At 51.2% G+C, this 21,006-nt stretch overlaps 1 protein-coding gene across 7 annotated transcripts in view; it reads right to left on the bottom strand.

Annotated features, from left to right (window-relative positions):
- The window catches only part of Tmem51 (transmembrane protein 51), a 51,503-nt gene extending 31,735 nt beyond the window's left edge, over nucleotides 1-19,768 (bottom strand). For 2 of the 7 annotated variants that reach the window (XM_005409883.2, XM_013507420.1), the window contains exon 1: nucleotides 18,068-18,382. The gene's annotated coding sequence lies outside the window, so the exon portion shown is untranslated. Of the gene's footprint in view, nucleotides 1-16,081; nucleotides 16,254-18,067; nucleotides 18,383-18,504; nucleotides 18,526-18,585 lie in introns of those variants that run through there. The other 5 variants (XM_013507421.1, XM_005409885.2, XM_005409884.2 and 2 more) reach the window with 5 other exon arrangements.
- Between the last annotated feature and the right edge of the window lie 1,238 nt (nucleotides 19,769-21,006).

Raw genomic sequence — 21,006 nt, forward strand, 5'->3', positions numbered from 1 at the left:
TATGTTTTCTCTTTTGGAGAAAGGGTGTCACTGTATAGTTCAGGCTGGCCTTGAACTCACTATGTAGCCCAGGCTACCTCCTCGATGTTCCTCCTGCCTCAGCGTCCTGTGTGCTGGGATTACAGGGGTGCACCACCATGTCTGACAGGGACAAGTGTTTTCAAGGTGTGTGTGTTGGGGGTGGGGGATAGTGGCCATGTGCCTTTTAGTTGAATGAATACTTTTAAATTTAAACCTTCACCATGTATTTGATCATACTGTACATTAGCTGAGGACTGTGGCCAATTAGAGATGTCTCAAGGAGTGATTTTCACTCTTGTTTCCCCAACTAAATTTTAAGCTAAGCAGGGAGGGCTAGTTGCCTGTGTTTTTACCCCTGGGCCTCTTCCTGTTTCTCTGGGATTCTAACACTAGGCATGGAACCATATACTTGGTGAAGCTGACAGATCTCTGTTGGCTTCAGTCATTCATTTCGATAAACATTACCTGGGCAACTAGCGGGTTCCGGTGCTTTGAACACAGGAACGAGGCAGAGGCAAGCTCCCCTGAGGTTTCTCTTCCACTCAAAGGAAGGAGAGACATGAACCACAGACAGAGTCCCAAAGAATGTCCAGGAGGGCTCTTTCAGGCTTTCAGGGAGGGGCTGCACATCAGCAGAGATGGACAAAGTGCAGCACAGCAGGGGGAGAGGCCAGGGGAGCCCCAGCAGAGGTGGCAGCAGTGCAAAGGCCCTGAGATAGGAATAATCTTGGACGCTGGGTGAGGCAGAAGGGAAGCAGCTGCCGGTTAGGAGACTACTACCCGGGTCAAAGTTGACAAATGAGAGTCAAATTTGTGATGACTTTGCTTCAAGGGGTAGATGAGAAGGGCAGGACCTCAGCCCCAGAGCCCTGTTGTACACTGCATGTTTACACAACTCCCAAAGTCACACGGTGACAGCCTAACCCCAGCGTTATGGGAGCCGGTACCCTGGGGAGGTCACTGGTGTTACATGAGGTTGGCACAGAGGGCTCCTGGTCTGGTGGGAGCAGCACCCTGATCCGAAGAGCCACAGCCCCCTGCCTCTCTCTCCACACTCGTTTATCAAGGAGAGGCAATGGGGGCATGGTGAGGAGACTGCCACCAGGGAAAGAGTCCTCGGCACAACGCAACCCCCCTGCACTTGAGCTTGGAAGACTCCTTTCTGTTGCTGAAGTTACCCAGTCTAGCCTGTGGTATTTGTTACAAACCCCAAGCTGACTAATACAGGCCCTTTACTGAGATAGATCAACAGATAGTGAAGGATTACATAGGTCTCCAGATTGTAAAATCGCAGAAATGAGACCAACACAGTAAAATGAGTGAAATGACAGGATCATATTGATGAAGGCTACAGAAGTATGCCAAGGGGCACAACCCCATGTTCCATTTGGCAGTACTCCAAGCTCCCTTGTCTCTGAGCCTTTGCCTCATGATGATAGCTGTCCTTGAAAGGCCCTGTCTTAGCCAGCTTCCTGTTACTATAACAAAACACCTGAGGTCATCAACTTAAAAAGAGAAAAGTTTTGTTTTGGATGACGGTTTCAGAGGTTCCAGTCCCTGGTTGCCTGGCCCTGTTGCTATGAGCTGATGGTGACACAGGTCATTGTGTTGGGAGTGTGTGACACCTGTTCACCTCACCGTGGCCAGGAAGCGAAGAGCAAGGAAGAGGAGGAGCCAGGGTCCTAGTGTCCCCTGCCAGGGTGTATTCCCAATAATCTCACTTCTTTCCCTTAGGCTCCACCTCCTAAAGGCTCTGTCCTTCCCTATAATGCCACAGATTGGGGACCAAGCCTTTAAAACACAGGCTTCGGGGTGACACTAGAACTCCAAAACACAGCGGGCCCCTCTCTGGTTTCTGACCATTAAAATCACCCTTCCCTTCCCCGCCTCCTAACTGCTGAACTGCAAACCTGTTTGCTTGCTGGGGAGCGACAGCTTCCTGAGAAGGCACTTCAAAGTCAAGGCTTCTTTATCCACTCACCGGGCTAAGAGCACAGCTGGGATCTACTCAGGAGCAGGGCTCTTGAAACCTCCCCACTTGCCCTCTCGGCAAAGTAGCCTGCTCCCCTGACAGAGACCAGAGCAATGTTGCCGAGTATTAAGACGACTGATGCGAAAAGAAAAACAGCCATGGACATGCTGAGTGGGGCACAAAATCTTCAAAGGCACCGGGTGTAAGAAAGGGTGTTTTCAGATAAGGCAGGGCTGGAAGCTGCGATGGTCTGGACAGGGAATTTTTGTTTTCAGATGGAGTTTGTGAAACTCGCCTACCGAAAAAATAAGCAAACAATATTTACATGAAACAATGCCTGGAATGTGTACGTGGCTCAGGAAGAGCAAGTCAGGTTTTCATGATATCAGCAAAACAATCAGTGTGAGGGTACAGTCAAGGTCAGGCCCAGCTTCCTAAGAAGAAAGAAGACTAGGGTCCATCTGACACGCTCCCTGCATGTGTGTGGGCACAACTACTGACTGTGTTGGGCACAGGAGTGTTTCACAAGCCAGAGGGTTGTGCACAGTGCATCCCTCAGCTCCCACAACCCTCTGTGAGGAAGAAGGCACTGTGCCTATTTTACAGCTGAGTAAGTAGCATCGGATCAGAAAGGGTGGGTTTGCCCAAGATCATAAAGCCAGCAGGCAGTGGCACTGGAATTCTAAGCCACGTTGTGTGGCCCTAGAGCTCACTGTTTTCCACATATCAGAAGTCCCAAGCTTGGCTGGATCCTTGGTTCTACTAGAGGACATGTTGAAAATTCAGAGACGGAGCCCCGCCGGCGAGGCTGGGGACTGCGTGTTGGTCCAGCCGATGACCTGGGCACAGGGTGGCTGGGAGAGCTGGGGACCCACGGCAGGGCCCTCCATATCTGCTTGGTCATGTCCACTTGGTCAAGCTGGGGCTACTTTCCCCATAGTCCCTTTTTGCCTGGTTCAGGGTGCAAATTTGCCAAAGGAAGAAGATGTGGAGATTTGGGAGGTGGAACTGAGGCAGCAGCCATGACCCTCTGGAGGGCGTCCTAGCCAGACACAGGGGCAGACAGGCACGGGGTTTCAGAAGGCTCCAGCCTGTCTTCCTTCCACCCTGTATCGCTGCTCCTGCTGACCGCAGCGGCCCAAGCCCACGATGGGACCCTTGGCTGGGAACCTGCCATACAAGGCTGATGACAGACATCTGCACCAGCTCTCTGCTGTCCCACTTTGCAAATGGACCTCTGGTTTCTGGGTGGGTCTGCTGGAGATGCCCCACCCGTAACAACCCTTTCCCCTCCACTCTTCTTTCCCCATACTTGTGTAATACCTCATTCCTGCCGCCAGCCAGAAGGCCCGCATCCTACAGGTCACATGGCTCGGCTTCCCTGGCTGACGCAATGACACCACTGTCCACTCCGTCCTGTAGACCTGAAACCTAAGGCAGCAGGAACTCAGGGCGCAGGCAGCAATCTGTGCTTTCACAAGCTCTGGGGAGTCTAACACTTGCTGAGGTTTAGGATCCAGCTGTATAGGCATTTAAAAAAATTTTTTTTTTATTTTTTGGTACTGGGAATCAAACTCAGGACCTTGAGCTTGCCAGGCAGGCGCTTGTACCGCTGAACTATATCCCCAGCCCTGTGTAGGCATTTAAAAGCCTGGAAAAAAGACAGTGACAGTGTGAGATGATGCACTTAATGCCAATGAATAGTAACTGTTAAAATGGCTACAACAATTAAAGAGTCAGAAGCCACATACCAAAGGCTATACAGTATATGATCCTATTCAGAGGAAGTATCCAGGAAGAGAGCAGACAGAATATTTTGGAACTACACAGAGGTGATGGCTGCATAACATGAAACAAAGTGGCACTGGATTGGTCACTTTAAAATAGTTGGCTTGCTGGGCGTGGTGGCGCATGCCTGTAATCCGAGCACTCGGGAGGCTGAGGCAGGAGGATCACTGTGAGTTTGAGGCCCGCCGGGGCTACAAAGTGAGTTCAAGTCCAGCCTGAAATGCATAGTGAAACCTTGTCTCAAAAAAATTAATTAATTAATTAATTAAAAATAAAATACAATAAAATAGTTGGCTCTATGGCATGTGAATTTCCGGGGCTTGACACCGAGGCTATGGGAGTCAGCACTAGTCGAGGTGCCAGGCTAAGGCTTCAGCATTACGGGACACCGATCTTCATCTGAACCCTGGCAGGGTGGCGGTGTCATGCTCCCCACCTAGTAGATGTGAGACCCAGGCAAATTGACTCCAGGATCCATGCTTTTAAGTAATAAGCCATTGTGCCAGCATGAAATTATTTCTTGGTGCATAAGACAGAAACCAGACATCAGCTAGAGCAGCTCTCGACAGACAGTGAAAAACTAGAATCCCAGCCCTTGGCTTTAGCCACCTGACCCAGAGAGGACAAGGGGAGGGGTGGGGACAGACCGGCTTGCTCTTGATGCTAGTCCAGGCCTTCTGGGACCAAGCCCCAGGGGCCACGAGGCTGGTCTGCTTTGGGACTGGGCTTATCACAATGGAAAGATTTTCAAAAGTGATTCTGTTAGGGCCAGGGATATAGCTCAGTGGCATAAGCGCCTGCCTGGCAAGCTCAAGGTCCTGAGTTCAATTCCCGACACCAAAAAAAAAAGTGATTCTGTTAGTAACAACACCTAAAAATGTACTATGTGCTTTTTGCAGTTAGCTTGTTTTATCCTCACAAAATCCTAAAGTGATTCTCCCCAGGTGGAGAAATTAAGCAATGGCCCCAAGATCACTGAGGTCATTAGGACTAGGGGTAGAGATTAGAAAAGACAGAGGGGGCAGGGAATAAAAATCTCTCATAACCCATTAGCAACAATCATTAGAAATGTAATAATGAACGCTTTTCAAATATTGTTGGAATATTTTTCTAAAAAAACGGAGCAGCTTTGAAAGTTGCCCTTTTACATTGCTAGATTAGAATTATCTTTCCATATCTTCCTAAATCTCCCTTACCACCACTTTCGATGACCATGTGATATTACCCGTATGGAGATACCAGAGTCAATTTCTCAGCCCCGTATGTTGGACATTTGGGTGCTTTCCACCGGAACATACTTCAGCTGAAAAAAACATTTTAGCCAGATTGCTGAAACGGACCCCAGCCTTTCTCTACCACAACATCTCGGGGGTCAGAGCTTTGCGGGGCGCGCTGACAGCCACTGGCAGAAGATCCCAGGGTCAGGCACCCCCAGATCTGCTGCACATTTATTTCCAGGGCAAACCTGTCGGGGAAGAGAATCCCACTGTGTGTGTTAAGCCTAGCCATTCTCAACTGAAAACAAAGGGAATGTCATGTCTCTCTGATTCACTCATCTCACCCCGCAAAAAGGGCTTTGCCTCCCTGGCAACACGGAGGTCACACTCCCAGAACATCTAGCTGGAAGGCAGGGTGCGGACCCTGAACCCGCTAACTGGCTTCATTTTCCCAGCTACACGACTGAGCAGCTGTGGGCCTGTTAGTGAAAGTGGAAGGAAAACCTGACCACACTCCCAGCTTCACTTGCTCCTGGTTACTTGCAGTTAGGTGATTTTAAAAACCACTCAATTTGGAGGCCACATAGCTGAGCCACAGACATTATTAGTCCCTCCCCTAGCTTTGCTGTAGATAACATCTTTGATCCGTGGGTCAGGGTGATAACGGTTGCCTAGGTTACTTGCCAGGGACCTAAAAGCTCCTTTTGTTGGAAGCAAAGGCCGCTTCTCTTGGGCGGGCACAGCAGGTGTGGGATGAGTGCAAGGAGGCGGAAAACTCCACCCTCAGCTCACGCTAAGGCTGCCATTTATGAACTGGGGTCCAGGAAGAGCCACGGAGACCGACTGCGCATGCTCAGGCCTTGATCCCTTCCCGGCCTTTTCAGCCAATCCTGCTTCTTCACCCCATAAACAGCCTCCTGAGGAGGCGGATGCGAAGCTTAGGTCTCCCCCTTCCCCGCTTAGCCACCTTGCGAATAATCGTTTTTCTCTTTTTGCAAAACCCTCGGTTCAGCGATTGGCACAGGGTGAGCAGGGAACCTTGCTAGCCGGCCAGGCCTTTGGACAGGAAGCACGGCAGATGGAAGCGGCCTGGCCCCGCCATGACAGTGTGGGGCCAGCTCCCCCACCACTCAGTTGTGTGTCACACGCCCTGCTGTAACTCGCCAGGCAAAGTGGGACTTCTAAAATAGACTTCTTTTCCTTTAGAAACCAGCAACCTATTTGTCACTTATCTGCAAACTTTCTCAGCCTAGGGCATAGACGCCACTCTCTCCGGCTCTCAGCCCTGGTGAAAAGACAGAACACTGATGCCCCGGAGGCCCGGCCAGTGCTCCAGGCACAGGAAAGGGACAGCACCCAGGATGGCTGGGAGCGATAAAGCGGCCTGGAGGGGTCTGCTGTCTGGCTGTGCTGTCTTCCTGTTTCCCTCCGTTCCCTGCAGTAAAAGACCCTGCCAGCCTGGCACACAGGGAGACGGCCATCCGAGGCAGAGAGGCCCTCCATCTCCGGGGAGCCAGCTTTGCATAAAGCCTTTTTCACCAACACAGATGGCCTCTTTTGGTAGCGGCAAGCAAAGAGACCCTCGTGTATGGACTTGAGCAGCCAGTAACTGACATCGAGAGGCGGGATGGGCTGCACAGTAGCTAGCATACCCCTCCCTCAGTTTCCCCATCTGTCAGAGACTTGTTCTGACCCTCAGAGGCCTTAATCTACGCAAGGGTGTTAGAAAGCTGGGTTATTCCCCTTACCACCCCCACCCACCTCCCAAACATCTGGGGCTGTCATCACCCACTGGATGAAGCTCTGCCTCCCAGGAAGTTCCCTGAATCTTCTAGAATATTGCTCAGCCTGCAAGTCTACAGGAAGCAAGTTGTCTGCTCCTCTCTCAGAGAAGCGCCCAGTAACCAGCTCACTCTGGGAAAGAGAGTAGAAGTGTTCTCCCCGGAAGCACTCTTCTCCCATGCCCTGCTGAGTCAGCACAGACTCAGAGGAGGGCGGGAGAATCCCACAGACTTCTTGGGCTCAGCCCGGCACGGATCTACTTAGCCCAAGACAAACTTGTTAGAGCGGTGGCTCCCCCAGCTTCCAATCATCGAACAAAGAACCGGAAGTCTAGAATGTATTGCTCACCCCGTTACTTACAATTTTATCTGCCACTTATCTGTAAAAGATTGCTTCTAATACAGTACCTCCTGATCATGGTTCTGATCTTTTTGGGTTCTGACAGCAATCTGATGAAAGCTACTATCCTGCCACCAGAAGATGCAAAAGTAGAACATCTGGCACACACAAAAAAATTCAGGTTCTTAGTGGATCCTTAAAAGTGACTGTTGACCCTGATGTGAGTTATTACAAGTTGAAAACTACCCAGTGAGTTCATAATGACCGAGTGTTGTGATGCTTTATTGTTTTGAACTAGAACTCTAAAAGCAGGGCTCAGAAGCATCATTATATGCAGAGACCATTTCTAGAAGTACATATGAGAAATGAACCCTAGTTACCTCTAGAATGGGGAACAGGGCCCCCCAGAGGGGAAGGAGTTTCTGTCTTTTTGCGGGCCATCCTTTATACAGTTTGCTTTATTTTATATCACTATGGGGCTGAGGATACATCCCAGGACCCTATTTGACCTTTTTCTTTTTTGATATGTGTATACATCTCTTCCACAATTCAACAAAAAGAACTCCTAAAGTGCTTTTTTTTTTTCCTTTTTCTTTTTTTTTGTGTCTTTTTGAGGCAGGGTCTCATTATACAGTTCAGGCTGGCCTTGAGCTCACTTTATAGCTCAGGCTGGTCTTGAACTTGCGGCGATCCTCCTGCCTCAGCCTCCCGAGTGCTGGGATTACAGGCGTGTGCCACCATGCCTGGCATCTAAACTGCTATTTAAATTGAGAACTATACACATTGTTACTTGCCTGTCTGTGACAGGGAAGGGAGAGGTCACCCACGGGAGGCTGCTAGCTTCCCACGTGGCACTGCTAAACCCACATCAGCTGGGAAAAGGCAAAAACAAATCCAGAGAAATTACAGATTGTTCTGCTAGGTCGTCAACATCAGTCATTAAAGTCCCATAGGGGAGAGGAAGGTGGTAGCAATATTTCATTAGGTCGCTGGCGCTGGTGGGTAGAAATCTCAAAAACCTTCTACACTGGACCATTTTGTATAAGCACACACTCACCCACAACACACACTCACCTACAAACCCAGTCGTTTCACTTGTAGGTATCTGCCCGAGAGAAATAAAAACATATGTTGATATTAAAACCTGTGCATGAATGTTTAGAGTGCTTTAGTAGCATTCACCAAAAACTAGGAACAACCCAAACACCCTTTCAGCAGGTGGAGGGATAAATAGACTGTGGTCCATGCATACAAGAGAATAAGTATGAAATGGGGGAACCTCAGACGCATCAGGGTGAGCCCAAGCAGCCGGCCTCCATGGGGCTCACAGGTGTGACTTGTCTATATGACAGCTTGCAAAAGGCAAAGCTACAGGACTGGGAAACGTGAGGGGTGGCTGGGGCAGGGGCCGGCTGCACAGGGCCAGCAGGCGAGGATTCGGCAGGGTGATGGGACTTTTGTATATCCTGACTGTAGGATGGCACAAAACTCATAGAACTGTTGTGTAATTTACTGCTCGTAAATTAAAATTGGTGCACATGTGAGTGTGTGTGTATGTGATGCTGGGAGTGTCTGTGATGGTCTCTAGGCTTTCTCATGTGTGATGCATGCAAATATAACTGAATATTCCCCAGTATTTGCATTCTTTCTTTTTCACTTAAAATTTTACAGTATTTTCACTATTGCGTGCGAAGGATGGCATGGTTGTACTTCACACTTCCCGTAAGACCATGAGGTCAGGTGTTCCTTTTTCCCCCCTCCTGTGCCTACCGGACAACAGCATTTCTTCTTTTTCCCATTTCCGGACTAAGCCATCCAGTGTTTCCTGACTGACTACTAGAAGGAGCTTTTCCTGCCGCCAAAAGATGTAGACATAAAACATCTGGCAAAAAAAAATTTCAGGTTCTTAGTGGATCCTTAAAAGTGACTGTTGACCCTGATGTGAGTTATTACAAGTTGAAAACTATCCAACGAGTTCATAATGACCCTGAGTGCTGTGTTTCCTATCTGTTGCATTGCACCAATTTGTCATTGGACGGAGAGAACTCTTTTCATTTTAAGAGCCTCATCTAGCAGTCATTTTCTATAATTTCCTTTATAGTTTTATCTTTGAACATCATGATTTTAAAAAGTCCCTTCCAAAAAGGTGCTGTGATCACTTTCCAGTAGGAAAATTTGACAGATACAACCTCAACCAAGTGGTCCAGGCCAACACCGCCAATAACAAGTCGTGTTGATTTTACGTCTGTCCTGGCAGGGTGCCGTGAGAAGGCCACCTCTCCTCCGTCCCATTCTTCCCAAGCCCACAGGCCCAGTCTAATTGTGAAAAGACAAACCCAGATTGAAGGCCGTCTCCAGAATACGCAGCAGGACTCTTCAAAGCTCTCAGGGTCAAGAAATTCAAAGGAAAATGAAGAATTCTCACAGATTAGAAGGGGCTAAGCCCACAATGACAACAGTGGGGTGTAGTGCCACACCCCTGAGATCTCAGCACTCAGGAAGCTGAGGCAGGAGGATTGCCGTAAATTTGAGGCCAGCCTAGGCTACAGAGTGAGTTCAAGGCCAACTTGAACCACATAGCAAGATCCTGTCTCAAAAAACAAAACAAAGCAAAACAAAACAAAACAAAAAAGGAGGAAGAGGCTGGGCGTGGTAGCACACACCTGTAATCCCAGCACTTGGGAGGCTGAGGCAGGAGGATCGTTGCAAGTTCGAGACCAGCTTGGGCTACAAAGTGAGCTCAAGGCCAGCCTGAACTGCATAGTGAGACCCTGTCTCAAAGAAAAAAAAAAAAAGACAAAAAAAATAAAAGAGCATGGGGAGGAGATGATGGGGGTAGGAGGAGAGACAGAAAGAGGAGTGGGAGGGGGATAAGATAGGACAGGTAAATGCAATGTGGTATCTTGAATCAGATCTGGGAGTAGGAAAAGAGAAGGGGAAACACTGCTGACATCTAAGTATGGTCCGTGGATTAGTCAATGGTCAGATAATTCCTTAGTGCTGATGGAAGCAGTTGGCCCCGTGTAGCAACCAGGTCTGTATCTGAGGATTCAACCAACCTCAGAAAATATTCAGAAAGCTCAGTGTGCCTGTGCCAAAAACATACAGACCGTCTCTTCTTGTCTCCATTCCCTAAACAATATCGAATAACAGCTACCTCAGGTTTCTGTGGTATTTGGTATTATAAACAATGTAGAGATGGTTTCAACAATACAAGAGGATGTGCACAGGTCCTGTGCAAATACTACGTTACTGTCCATAAGGAACGTGAGTATTCCTGGAGTTTGACATCCAAGGGGTCTGGGAACCCAGGCCCCGTAGGTACCCAGGAGCGACTGTGTACAGTTCCGTGAGATGCGAACTCCGTGCAAGTTGGGCGAGGAGTTTATGGAAACTTTCCTTCCTATCTTTGCAAGTTCTCTATAAATCTAAAATCATTCCAAAATAAATAAGGAGCCTTGGCTAGGAATGTTGCTGGAGCTACAGCTAGTTTCTAATTTTGTTGTTACTATTTAAAAAAAAAATAAAACTGTTGAAACTAAGTCCTTACATGATCGTGAGTTGTTTCCTCAGGATAAATCCTGGCATTGAAGTTACTGAGTTTGGGAGGGTGGTCTTTCGTTTGTTTTTAAGCTTCTGGACGGTCTGGGCCTAAAAAGCAGAGAGAAGAGGAAGGAAAAGATCTCAGAGATGGGCAGCGGGGAGGTAGAGAAGGTGGAAAGCGGTTTGTGTGGACGCCGTGGCTGCGGGCCGGGCTGCAGTAACTACCCTGGGAAGATGAACCAGAGCTGCACTCTCAGTGCCCGGCCTGGGGCTTGGGAAGCTAACCCTGGGTTTGGTTCCAAGGGCAGCGGGAAGCAGCAAAGCTTTCAGCCCAGTGCTTTGGCAGGGTTATTGCTTTATCCTATTTGTTTGCGTCCTGGTTAGCAGATGCCTCCCTCTATCCAGTGAGGTGTAAGTTCCACGAGTTCTGGGGCCACATTTCCCTTGTGCAACGTGCATCCCAAAGCCTAGAAGATCCCCTGTGTGTCGGGGGAACTCAGGGAGTGCTGCTGAACGAACAGCTGAGTCTTGTTTCCAACATGACTTCCCCTCAATTTTCTATCGTAATAATATACATACTCGGTAAAATGCACTCTCTTACCGTGTTTAAGGAACAGCACCGTGGCATTAAGTATATGCATATTGTGTAACCATCACCGCTGCCCACCACAGGATTCTGTTGATTTTGCAAAACAAAACCTCTCTCCTCTAAACAATAACTCCTCCTTGTGCCTCCCCACAGGCCCCAGCGACCGCATTCCGCTTCTGTCTCTGTCTCTGCCCTCCCTGGGTTCCGCGCAGACGTGCAATTATACGGTGTTTGTCCCTTTGAGACTGGCTTACTGCACCCAACATAATGTCCTCAGGGCTCACGCACGTTATATACAGCATGGGGCAGAATTTCTTTTTGTGTGTGTGTGACAGGGTCTCACTGTGTAGTCCAGACTGGCCTTGAACTCACAGCAACCCTGCTGCCTTGGCCTCCTGAGTGCTGGGATTACAGGGGTGCACCACGGTACCCAGCATTTCTTTCTTTTTTAAGGCTGAGTAATATTCCATTGTTGTAGACACATTTCATCTTTTTGTCCATCCATGGACACTTGGCTTGCTTCCATATCTTAGCTGTCCTCAACAGTACTGTCTATGGTGTATGAATACCTCCTTAAATCCCTTTTTTCAGTTCTTTTGAATCTATACTCAGAAGTGCAACTGCAGGATCACATGGTAACTCTATTTTAACTTTTTGAGGAACTGCCATACCCAAAATAACTTTTAGGAAGAAATTATGTAAAAGGTTTTTTCCTACCCCTTCCCTTCCTTTCTCATACCAGCCCCTGTGAATGACGCTCCCCACCTCCGGCCTTTGCACAGGCTGCTGGCTCCACCAGGAGCACCTGTTGCCGCTGCTACAGACTGCAGCTCAGATGCCTCTCCTTCCCTGACTCTCTGAGCTTAGGTTAAACCTCCTCTCTGGCCTCCTTGCAGGACATGCCTGTGCCAGAGTGCTGTTTTGGTACATTCACTGCTGTCTCCTCCAGGACGGAGGGTCACCCCTCTCCACCTGGGATGGGAGCAGGACCTCCTTTCTTAATTTTATTTATCTTGGGTTGTTTGAGACAGGGTCTTGCTATGTAGTGCAGCCTGGCCTTAGACCCACTTATGTAGCTTAGGTTGGCCTTGAACTCACAGCGACCCTCCTGCCTCAGCCTTCCGAGTGCTGGGATTACAGGCGTGTGCCACCGTGCCCTGAAAGAGCTCCTTTCTCCATTCCCTGTGGCCTCAAAGGCTGGCACTTGTGTAACAGGACATTTGTTTAAAGAGACAGTACCAATGTGGAGCCAAAGAGACTTCCCTAGAGGTAGGAGAATGTACATCTATCACCGTTTGAAAACAATAATTACCCAGGGCAGCGCCAACCTGTGATTACTGCCCTCTGAGCTTCAGTTAATGAGGCTGTAATACCTGAGGTCTGGCTTGGAAACTTAGCTGAGGAAAGTGTAAGTTTTTGTTTTTTGTTTTTAAATAATGTCACTCCCATCAAATATCAACAGTGCCTTCGCCCTAACCAGCAGGAAGCCCTTGGGTGGGGATGGAGAAATGCACAAGAAGATAAGCCAACTCCCAACCTCTCCTTTTTTCTCTCTCCAGAGCAGATGTGAGGAGGAAGCCATGGCAGAAATAAAAAACTCACCAAGCGAGGCTGCGGAAACAGCTCAGGGGCAGAGTGTATGCTTTGATCAATGGGAGGCCTGGGTTTAATCCCCAGCACAAAAAGAGGGGGGAAAAAAAAACAAAAGAAAAATTTCACTAAGATTTAGGGCCACCTGGTTCTACCTCTTGAAAAGAGGACATAGCAGAACCTTCTGGAAACATCCAGAACTGTATGCTACGTGATACTCTCAAGAAACTCAACCACCGTGGTTCTGCCAGGATTTGCTGGGCGACCGGGGTCTGTCATCGCAGGCCAGGAGATGGGCCTGGACAGCTCCCATTACTAAAGCTCTGGGGACCCTAAGAGGAAAGATCAAGATGAAAGGCCGAAGGAAGGTGACAAAACCTGTGCTGCGCGTTAAGTTCTGGTGTTGAACAAAGTAATGTTTTGTGCACCAAAGTGCTATAAATGGGGGAACTGGCATGATAATTACTGGCTTTAGGACAAACATTACGGGCTTTAGGATAAACATTAATTCCTAGGCTCACAGCAGGGGGCCCCAGGGGACACAGGTCACACTGTGAACGTGTTTGGGCTGAGCACACTAGTATGGCTTTATGTCCTTTTTTGGAGAGGTATCCAAGGTCTACCTTTAGAGTTCCTCTTTCATGTGAGGCCTGAATGCCCACGTGCCCCAGGCCAAAACCCCAGCCTCGGTTTTTCTGGCCTCAGTTTGTTCTTCTAAGAACTAAGGTGCTAGCCTAACAGTGGTTTCTGACTTTCTGATTTGTTTTATTCCTAAAGTCTCAGATTTTTAAAGAAGGGATCTTTCGGGGCACCCCTAACACCAGCAACATTGGCAAGCACAGCTTTCTGCCTACCGGCCCAGCCTCCCACCCCTCAGCTCTATCCCTGCAAATCTCACCCAGAGCTGCTCCTGGGACCCATTCAAGGAATCCAAGTTCCCCGGATCACAGTATAAAACCCAATGGACTGAAGCAGGCTCTTACCACCCAGTGAGAAATGTTAAGAGGTGACCCAATGCATACTCACATAAAGATACCAGAAGATCTCCTAAGAATACACCTTATGATAGGAAATACATATTGTTTTCTAGTCTACTTTCTTCATGTTTTAAAAAGACAGTGGGAAAACCACTTAACTGACTGTAAAACACACATAAACTGCTTCCCATAGTTTGTAAACATTAGCTAAACAAATGTCCAAGGTCGCTTGTAGGACTTCTAGCAGTACTGACAATTTCTGGCACAAGCCAAGCCATGATCTTGTTAGAGGGCGAGATCCTACCCCAGGAGATCCTGTCCCCAAGGGGAAGGGTGACCTCCCCACATCACCTGCCTGGGAAACCAACTCTCTGTACATCTTTGCCATTGAAACACCTACTTTCCCAGAGCCAGGACAGAGGTGAACAAGCCAATTCCCACGTTCCTGGGGACCTCCTCTTGCTACCCCAGTGCCTGCCCCCAGGAAGATTTGGAACAAGGGCTAGTGATGGTGGGCTGGGAGCATTGCTTGAATTAAAATACAAGGAAAAAAATCAGAAGAAAGCAGGTTTCCTCCCCTCCTCTGTGTGATCCTTGGGTCACTTCCATGCCATCCAGATGGCTGGCTTCTTTTTGCTTTTAAGAACTGGTTTGTGCTTTAGATTTTGTAAATACAGCCCTTGCCCAAACACTCACAGTAACGCAGAAAGATAGCCCTCCAACATCCCATGGTGGTGAATGGTAAGCTTCTTATGCATTTGGCAGAGCCTTATAGGACTGGCCCTAAAAGCTGCCCCCTGAGTCCCTGCTAGCACCAGGTGGAAGAGGCAGCTGAGACTGGCGGATAAAAACTTTCCCATGGGATAGGCTACCTTGGGATGAGGAACTGAGAAACTAGGATACAGAACAGTAGAGCAAACAAGCAAACAAACACCCAGGCTCCGAGGCCAGAGTGTAAGGGGTGGCATCTGTGACACTTTTCTTCTTCACAATGAACTTGGACTTCTGTGACCTGGGGAAGAAAATATAGCAGGCGCAAGCAGGGACATGTCACAAAGCTGGGTCAGTACCTGTGCTCCAGACAGGACCTGGAAACCTCAGAACCCCTGGATGGGCACCTTGTGTCTTGCAGGGCCCCTGGCCTTTACTTCTTCTAGACAATGTCACCGTGGATGCCCTGAAAACACCGCTGGGTGTGGACGGGAGAAAGGAGTTTTTGAAGAGGCAGTGAACTCTGCTTCGGTTTGGGCTTTTTTTCCCTCCCTCAGCGAATCACCTTCAAAATCACCCAAGAACTGAGAGTCTTGGCGACTGCCTCTGGCTCTGTTGTCAGGCAAGTTCTTTTCCTTCCCCGGGCCTCAGTTTCTCCATTTGTGAAAAGAGCAGACTGGCCTTTCTGGCGCGAAGGTCCCTGCCGGCTCCAGTGGTCTAGGATCTAAAGCAACCGGCATTCAGGTCTCAAGCCTGCTGTGTCGGACAAATCCAGGGCAAGGGAGAACAAGGAGGTGTTTGGCTTCTCGGCACAAGTAAACAACACCGGCTGGAAGTCTCGGGCCAACCCAGAGGTCCTGAGATGTGGGTGGAGCCGGGAGAGAGAGGAGTGGGGAATAAGCTTGACCCAGGCCAGGAGAAAAGCAGAGTTTAGCGAGACCCTGCAGACCCTGCAGAAGCTCTGGGCCTGATCTGAGGCTGTCTGGGAGGGTAGGGCAGCCCAGCCTGAGCAGGGAAAACCACATAAGAGGTCTCTTTGGGGAGCAAGAAGTTTCAGGAAGGGTCACTGAGGCACCAGGGGCTCCTCCATTCAGGGGATGGGAGAACAGACCCTGCCAGGTTGGCACGGCCACCCGCCACTGCCAAGGAAGAGCAAGACGCTATGAAGCCTCCAAAAAGACTGGGATATTCTAAAACAACCAAGACTGGGACCTAAAGCAAACCTTTGATCTGAATGTGGCCAGGCCTCCCGGGATTATGTGAAAGACCCCAGAAAGGGGTCAGGAGGTTGGGGTTCAGTCCTATTTCTGCCTCTGATTTGCTGCATGTCACTGGGTAAATCTCTTCCCTCTGTGGAGTTAGACTGGTCAAATGATAGCAGTGAGTTTGGTGACCCAAAGGTCCCCTTCCTGGAGATATCCTAGGGTCCTTCTGTCATTCCCAAGCAAAGGAAGGTGTAACATGGAAAGGATGCTCCCACGGCTGCTGATGGCCAGGAAGACTCTCCTAAGCTCCAGGGCAAAGACAACCAAAGCGAAAGCAAAAGGGATACCAGTAGCAGATCTTCCACATGCTGATTACAGGTATCGGGACTGCTAGCGCTTTCCTCTCTCTCAGGTCCCGCCTTAATTTGGAACCGGGGCAAGAGAAGCCAAGCGCCAAAGCTCCAGCAGTTCTGGCTTCTTCCTTTCCAAGAGTTGTGCCTACAGCCTTCACCACGTGCCCTGCAGTGCAAGGAAAAACATTCACAGGACCTCGACCCCAGAAAACAGGAGCCCTCCATGAGGTCATGGTCCAGGACAAACGTCAGCAGGAGTCAGGCTGCTTTTAACTTCGCCATCCCTCCCCGAGGAGACGGGGGCTGAGAGTCACAGAGCTGCAGCTGGAGGGGCTGCGGTCCTGCCAACATCCCAGGTGCTCACCGCCTTGCTCATCAGGGAGAGCTGGGGCTGTGGGCCCCACGCCGAGTCCACGAGTCTCACCCTCGACCAGTGGTCATGTGGGAGGGCCACATGCTAATCCCTGCCCTCTTGGGGCCTGCCAACCCCCTGCAGCCTTCTCTATCCATCAGTCTTTCCCGAGATCCCTCATGCAGGTGGAATTATAGTCTAGTCATTTTTTTTTCTGTACTGAGATGGGACCCAGGACCATGCACACGTTAGGGAAATGGTCTAGTGCCAAGCTACACCCCGCCCCCAGCCAGAACTGCCTTCTTAACATTGCGATGGAATCAAATGGCTCTGCACTTCCAGAACCCCACTAGGACCTGCATCCCCAATAGGTCCTGTTCTGTTCCCCCAGGGCAGCCTGGCCCGCAGAAAGGGCCCAAGGAATATCTGTGGAGTGATCCCAGGATGGCCCCTGTCTGTCCCCACCATCCCCGACCCTCCACTCCCTTCACTCTACCCACCCACCCAAGAACCCACCATCCACAGCAGAAGCATCTCTCTGCCTGGCATATCCCACACTTTCCTATCTCCATACCCTGGAGACTTGGGCTGTCCCATCTGCAAGAAAGGTAGGGAGATATTTGGAGAAGGTTCCTACTGGCCCTGTCCACTTGTGCGAAAAGGTCAAACGTGGAAGCTGTTCGAGTGTTAAGGGTTGGTAGCACTGGGATAGGAGACGCTGTCCTCCAAGTTACCAGCTCCAACGAAAACCAAAGGCAGCCCTCACGGGCGTTACCCCCACCCACTCTGTGACGCTGAGCGCACCCACCCTGCCTGCCACCTCGCCCCGCCCACATCACCCCGGCGACTTCGCTCCACCAGAGCCGGGCTTCCCAGAACCCCAATCACCCAACTGCCAGGAAGGACCCAGGCCAGAGCCACGGCGCCATCACAGTCACAACCCACAACTGCCAAGGTGCCCACGGAGCTGCTGGGGCGCCTGGGTCAGATTTCTTTCTGAAAGTGGCCACGCTCTTCATCAGATGTGGGCCCCGGGCCATGCGCCTCGCGTCTGTGCGCAGACTGGAGACCCCACTGGGATTCTGCTGTTCCCTGTGACCTGCGTGCTAGGCACCCTGGGTCACTATCACCCCCGTTTTACAGACGAAGAAGCCGAGGCTTGGGGCGGGCTAGAGTTTCACCTCACTCTGCTCACACCCGATTTCTCACGCCTCTGCTTCTAGAAAGTGAAACACACAGGCACACAAATTTAAATTGGAAAAAAGCCAGAAAAGAACAAGGATCAGGGCAGGAGAGCTCAAGCGGACTGCGCCCCGGTGCTTCCTGCGACCCAGGTTCTGTTCCACAGCACCGGCGGCAGGTGCCTCCCCCAAGCCCTCGTTGGAGCACCCTGGACCAGCACCGGTGCCCGCCGACAGGGGGCCTCTGAGGCAGCTGCCTTACCAGCAGGGGGCGGGGGTCCCGGACCCGCGGGTCGCGGCGGAGGCGGGTGCGGGGCCCCCGATCCCTGCTGCGGTGGCAGCCTCCTGGCGGGACGTTCTCCGCGGATGAACGACCGGCAGCCCCTGGCTCCCTCTCCGGCCCCGTGACCCACACGCGTTCCGCCCGGCGCGGCGGTGCAGACTCACCCGGGTGGCAGCGGGTCGGGCTAGGGCTCAGCCTGGCGGCCCGGGGTTAGGGGCTCCGCAACACCCCTACCCCGGGCTGCCTCCTCGGGGACGCCGTGATCGCGGGCTGCGGGCTCTGGGGAGCCTCGCTTGAGGGAGCGCGGCGCGGAGAGGGCGCGCTGTCCGCGCTGGGACCGGGATGCGGACGCAGGAAGCTCGGCTGGGGAGAGCGGGCGCAGCGGGGAGGGACGGAGAGACGGGGGGCGGCGCCTCTCCCGGCTGGAGCCCTCCCGGAGCCCTTGCACCACCCCCAGCCCGGAGCGGGACCCTGGCTGCTGAGCGCGGGCGGCGCGGTCTCTCCTCGGCTGGGAATGCGCGCACCCCAAAATGGGACTTCGCATTTCGGGGGGGGGTAAGGGTGGGAGGGGGGCCCTCGGGCCAGGAGTCCCGGCGCTTACGGGTTGAAGTAGAGCTGGAGCCTCCTCTGCTCACTGGAAGGCCGCGCGCACATGCGGAAGCCCGACCCACAGCGTCTTTACCTGGCCAAAAACTTTCCTCTTCTCACCTGGGCCGAGTTCGGGGTGGTAGTGCTCTCGGAGGTGAGCGATGGGTGGAGGTAGGGCAGGCTCAAGGAGGAAGCAAGTTGTTTTAAAGCGAGCCGGCTCACGCCCTCCGCAGGGCTCCCCACCCGCCTTTCCTGGTCACCGGGGCGCTCTCCTGACCGCATGCCCGTGCCCCTGGCTGGGTGGAGCGGGTTCCGGGTTCCGGGTTCCTGCACCGCGCCAGGTATTCTCCCTGCAGGGGCGCATTCCCAGCTTTGTGGAGCACTTTCCCGGCGAGTCACTCTCCGGCGCTGGCGCCCTCCCGCCCCGACCAGTGGCCCGCCTGTGCCGGGAGTCCCGGTGCCCTGGCTCCCGAAGCGTGAACTCGGTCCCCGCGCGGACGCCTCTCACCTGCGCCTCCGTCCCTGCCTGGAGGTTTGCCCTGGAACCGCGCGGCCTGGCCCCAGAACTAGAGGGCTGATCTCAGCCACACCACCAAAAACGTGAGTCCTAAACGCAGATGGAAGAGCTAGCCCGCCCCCTCCCAACTTGAGGTTGTTTTCAATTCCAAGAGAGGTCACGCCGGGAGGCGCCCCTTCTTACGTGAGCGTCCAACTCTTTGAAGCTCAACCCCTGAGACAATGAACAGGGGTCGGGTGTCCCAGAAGCCAGCTAAGGACAAAGGCGCCTCCTGCTGGAAATCCGCTGTCTCCACGTTGAACCTACTCAGCGGTCAAGTTCGACCACTTGCCAAGTTCATTGCCGGTTTATGGGATCTCAAGGTGTGCACGAATCCAAGGAGACACATGGTGTCCACCTGTGTCCGCCTAACACGTGGGTGGTTTTTCCATCGTTGCTTCTTTAACTTGAAGAATAGAAGTTCAAGAGGACGCTGCTGGCCACCAAACAGCAAGTTGGGAACTCATTTTATGATTTGGAGGTGGACAAGGCGTTTGGGAAAACAGCCTCTCTGACTATGATAACAGTAACGTCTGTTTCTGACATCGTTACTATGAACCAATTCCATGTGCCATCTACTTCCCCTGAACCGGCTCATTTAATCCTCATAACAAGCCTGGAGGCGGTTATTGGTTACACTCATTTTTCAGAAGGGAGGGCAGAGGCTTATGTTGGTGACATTATTTGCCCAGTTTTCCACAGCCGGGAAGTATTTTTTTTTTTTTCTCCGGTACCGGGAATCGAACTCACGACCTTGCGCTTGCCAGGCAGGCGCTTTTGCCGCTGAGCTAAATCCCCAGCCCCGAGTATTTGGATCTAGACCCAAGTTGGTCCACTCCAGAGTGTGTGTTCCACCTGCCATAAAATACTTCCTCCTAGGCACATGCTTACTGCCTTCCAGGGTAGACGGTCCCCATGCCTGCAAACACTTAATAATATTAGTTGGGTGAATAAAAGCCTCCAAATAATTACACATCATTTTTGAGAATCAAGCGAACCCTTTGTGTTGGCAGCTGCCTCTCATGACGTGCTCTGTTTCACAGCTGTGTGTACCCAAAGTTGAGACAATGAATTTGAGGGCTTTCCCAGGCTCCCAAGTAGGGATGGGAGGCAGTCACGTAGCTCTCAGATAAGACTGAAAATCTGGTTTTACTTTCATTCTTTTCGAGACCCACTTGGGGAAGGCCCAGGCTGGGGAGGATCATTTCAGCAGCTGCTGCGGGCCCAAATCTGGAAGCGAAGAGCACTGGTAATTTTCCATGCTGGGATCCAGCCTCAGACCCACCCCACGATGCCACAAACCAAACTGGGCAGGTCCTGGCTATCTCAGAAAATCATCTCCCAGTGTTCCTTAAGCAGGCTTGCCCTGGCTAATGCGGGGAGAGGCAGGAGAAATTCACAGGCGAAGCTGAGCCACGGGCAAGTCGGAGAAGCTAGCAAAAGACACCACAGGCCTCCTACCATTCTTCCCTGCAGGTCCCACTCCTTTTTATTATCTCTGGATCACCCTGGTTCTCCATGTCCTGTGGAAAAGGCTGACTTAAGTTACCTGCCAACTTATCCCCCTTAAATGTCAGCTGACAATGGCCTGAGATTTATCGTTGGGAAAAGATCCAAAGAAATGAATCTCACATGGTGGAGTTTCTATTACGCACTGTCGTAGGCAGTGGGGAAGATGATAGATACCATTTACTGATCTGGGTTCAGTGTATGGCATACATTGTGCTATTTGATCGTACAACAGCCCTAGAAAGATTTTATTTTTCCCATTTTCCAGGTGAGGCCGGATGTGCTAGCAAATGATAGAGCTAGGATGTGACAAAGTGCCCCCAGTGGCAGGCAGAATGGCTGCCCAGAGATGCCCTCATCTTCCTCCCCAGAACCTGATCCCTTACGTGGCAGGAGGGATTGCAGATGGGAACAAACTACGGAGCCTGAGAAGGGGCTTGTCCTGAGTGA

This window comes from Chinchilla lanigera, unplaced genomic scaffold (genome assembly GCF_000276665.1).
Source record: "Chinchilla lanigera isolate Chin_1 unplaced genomic scaffold, ChiLan1.0 scaffold00126, whole genome shotgun sequence".
Classification (NCBI taxonomy): domain Eukaryota; kingdom Metazoa; phylum Chordata; class Mammalia; order Rodentia; family Chinchillidae; genus Chinchilla; species Chinchilla lanigera.